The following is a 4,296-nucleotide window of genomic DNA, read 5'->3' as shown; positions in this document are numbered from 1 at the left end:
TTCATGTTCCTCCAAATAGTGCTAGCTGCAGGAAAGAAGCCCTCCTAGGAAGACCCTTCAAAAGGGCGACCAAGTGTGAGGCTGACTATGTAGCACAGAGGATACACCTGACACTACCAAGTGTGAGGATAGTCACAACCTTTAGCAAGGGTGACCTCATCAAACCTCAAGGGAAAGGCAAGGAAGCTGCTGACGTAATAGTCAAGCCTACTAACGAGAGCAAGGACTTGTTGGAAGAGTTAATGCAAGCACAGGTCGAACAATGAGAACCAGTGAGTGAGGCCAGGCCTGAAACAAGAAGGTTAAGAGATAATGCCAAGGATGGGCTTTGGACTTACAAATATCGTAGAAGACCCCAAAAGAAGCCCAAGCCTTATAGACGAAGGCATTGATGGAGAGTCGGCACAACGCCGCGATGGATATCCAAAGCGTTGCTACGTGCTCAAGGATACTACGCAGGTAACCAATGGATTTGGGTACCAAAATCCCCTGCTAAACCGCCTCTATTAGCTGAAGGCCAGAGTGCCTCAAAAGCATGGCACAGGAAGAAATCTAAGAGAAACTCTAGGTCTCAAGGCAAGAAACCAGACATGATTGTTCGAAGGAAAGAGCCCCAGCCTAGCATGCTAAATAGACAGATATCATACGTAGCCATTGAGCAGGCACAAAAATCGTTAGTGCCCAAGGAGCCTTTGATTCCCCAAGGGGAGAACAAGCATCATAGGCACAACATTGCTCAAGGCAAGGCTGATCGCTCAACAAAGCAAATGGCACGATCGTCTAATAGCCTCGAGCAAATCATTCAGCGAGTGCCAAGTCCACCTAAGAGTCCTAGATCTCCTACATCCTCTTTTTCCAAACGGACACAGGAAGCACAACAGCGGTTGTTAAGGGAAACTGCTCAATTCCAATCTCTATCTCCATCTAAGCTTCAAAATGTCCAAGAGGTGGGACATGGCTCCATCTGTAGCTCTCGACCCAAGGATATGCACGAGCAACCTAATGTGACCAAATCAACTCATGCTCGATCTACACAGATGAGTGCTCAAAGGCTAACAAAAGACACAACCACTTCTGATCGCCCTAGGGACTTGACACCGCAATCCACCAAGGGTAGCCAGCCCACTAAACTAGCTGCTACTACTTCCAATTAGGGACCACAGCAGTCACAGCCCTTGGCTGTGACAATGCCCCTAGTGGAACGTATCCTTAGTAGTTTACCTGTGGAGGAGGTGTCACAACCAAATCCCTCGACAACTCCAGCACTTTCAAAGTGCCTAAAGCCTAGGACGGAGGAGTTAAACTCAAGGGAGTTGGTTGAAAAGCTAGACTCTCCGAAAAGAGCGGCAGTTGTGCCCTCACAACCAGGCAAGGCTATTCAGAAAACCACGGCTATGTCCCATAAGGACACACTAGAGAAGGGAAATGCTGAGGCCCGACCAAGCACATCAACGGTTGATATAGCCCAGGGTCTTGAGTCATTGAGAGAGGCACCTTCATTGACCAAGAAAAAGAGGAGAAAGCAGAGAAAATAGCAACAGTTGCAGGTGGTTGTGGACCCCAAGAACATTGAGACGAAGGGCGCTGGAGAGCTGATGAATAAAGCATAGAGTCCATCCACCAATGAACCCGCTGATGCCTCTCCTAATAGCGGTGAAACCTCAGACACATCTGTGTGCTCTGACAAACCAAAGCAATAGTTGCCATTAACAGTTGCTTGCAACACTCTATCCACTGACAATAGAACTCACATTGATCAATCCAGAGTGGATACAACGCTGTCACAACAGGGTGACAAATCTATACCAGTCACATCCGAGAAGAACCATGACGAAATAGCAGCAAAACCTCAGGGGAAACGTGAGAACCCCAAGAGCATAAGAAATCCTAGCGTTGACCAATCTTGCTCATCTAGGCCTGAGCCCCCAGCCATGCTAAAGCCTAAGGAAACTCTTAGAACTTTGCATGAGATAGCAACCGAGCAAGCCCTCGTTGAACATAGAAGTGTCGCAGAATGCTTATCTAAGTTGGAGGCTAAGCTCAAAGTGGTCGCGCATGTCTACGTCCTTGCGGACATGGGCACGATCCCCAAAGAGCAGCTTGGAGATTACTTGACCTTTCCTCTATCATGGGAAGAACAAAAACATCTTAACGGGCACTACGACAGGCTCCTGCATGAACACATGCGACTCATCCCTGACGAGGAGGCTGACGAACTGCGCTTAACCGTCACGTTCAATGAAGTGCTCTGCTGACTGAATCTCGTAGACATAGAGCTACTAAAGCGACTGTCAGCAGGCCAGAGTCAATTTGAGCAGCGTTGGTGCGAAAACCGCATTGTAATGGCCGAACTAGGGGCTCAGATCATGACGGTCTCAGAAGAGCGATTGGCCAAATGGCGGTCTCAAAGAGACCCAACCTACGTGGCACCAACTTCCCTTCGAGTGCTGACTGCCATTCGGGGTATGGACTTAGCTGGAACTAGCCAAGAGAACGCTATGTTTGATAAGGTTCTCACTGAGGTGGAGTTACATATAGCCAGTAGACTCGGACAAGGTTCCATGCTACTCGATGTGGCAAAATATCTATCGGTATTAAGTAAGTTGCCACGAATACTAGATGCGTGTGCCACACTCCAGTACAACCCCGAGTTCTACACTTGGTTCTTATCCTCGTGAAGTGACATGGATTCATAAATATGTATATAAATAAACACTGCTTTTTGTGTCACCGCGTATAAACAACGTCAACACACACAAGCAATGATAGTCAGGCGCAGGGAGAAGAGTGGGGTCAGATAAACTAAGCTCCTCAAGTCCTCTTCTCATCTCGCATTTAAAAGTGTGTGACCAGCCCCACCTCTAGGTGAGACCATGCAACCCACATTGCTGCCATAGGAAGCCTTGACCAACAACTCTGATGGTGTAGGCAGGGTGTAGTCCTTTCCAATACACCTGCTTCCCTTTTTGGTCTATTCTTTCGACGATGTGCCCTGTCCCACTCCACGACAACTAGTCCACGCGACTTAGCATAAACTAATATCCACTAATGACTAGAGGCCACGTGAACATTAGCATGGGGGCCATTCCTCTACAACAAATACCGCATGCCTCACCCCTCCCCTTCTTGTCATATGCACTTCATAAACCACACTAAAATCCCTTCCAGGCAAACAGTTGTATCCTGTATCAAGGTCTAACCCTTGGATTGCGTCTTACAGGTTTCCTTTTTGCGGCGGAACGCATGGAGAATCATGGAGATCTAGCATGCAAAGACGCTCTTCGTAGAAGGCGGGAGCATGTGGCACGCACCCCTCCACCGGAGCGCTATGTGCCCACCATCAAGAGGTATGCTAAGAAACGAGGCCCTAAGCGACACTGCCCAGGGCGAAGGCCGAAGAATCCTCGAGTCAAGAAAGTCGAGACTCGAAATGCGCAACGGGTGGCAGCACTAGTGGCACGAACTCCCAGCTCCCGCTCGGGCCTCAGATGCTCAAAGGCAGAAAGGGTAGCTCGAGAAAGAGAAGAATTTAATGAATTATTTAAAGACATTCTGGAGACAGTAGCGAGTCGGGATTACACCATTCATGTCCCGGCCGACATGTTCCCTGCTCACCCCCACGGGAGCCCCACACTAGCAGAGCCCCAATCACCCGGCCACCCAGACTCGCCCCGCCTCGTACAAATCGAGTAGCCCATGATGCATAAAGGGCTTATCAAATGATAACTGGCCATAACTTTTTGTTTTTAAATGGTTAAGTGTTCCCGACTTGTTAAGTGTTGACATGTTCCCGACTTGTATGAACTTTTCGTATCTGCATTTAATATATTTTACGCCTTTAGCAAAAGAAAAAGCTAATCAAGCGCAGGTGATAAATGTCTAAGTCAACACCATAGAATTCAGATCAGTGATGTCTCTTTGCATTGCACTGGCTTATTATAGTTGCAGCATATGCCATGCTCGTACTCTCAGGAAGCGACAAGTGGATACAGGATGGGACAGATCTTTGGGCGAAAGTGTTCAATGCTCGATCACCGCAAGACCATCGACCCCCCGAGGAGCCGTGGCAAAGCCACCCTGCCGAAATCACGAATCACCCTTGCCAATCGCCCACATTGCATGGCCCAAAACACATTCCTGGGCCACGTCCCCTTTCTGGATCAAGCTCTATAGTTAGCTCACGGCAGTCGTTACCTCAATTGTACCCACATTGCATGTGCCGCAAGGAGGGTTGCAATATCTCAAGTGTATCTCCCCCTTTCGCCAACTGCTTCTCTAACAATGAGGCTAGGGCAC

Source organism: Lygodium microphyllum, chromosome 2, assembly GCF_053477565.2.
Source record: "Lygodium microphyllum isolate KBCC chromosome 2, Lygodium_microphyllum_v1.1.10, whole genome shotgun sequence".
In the NCBI taxonomy this organism is placed as follows: domain Eukaryota; kingdom Viridiplantae; phylum Streptophyta; class Polypodiopsida; order Schizaeales; family Lygodiaceae; genus Lygodium; species Lygodium microphyllum.
The sequence above is the reverse complement of the archived record's forward strand: the minus strand, read 5'-3'. Positions refer to the sequence as shown.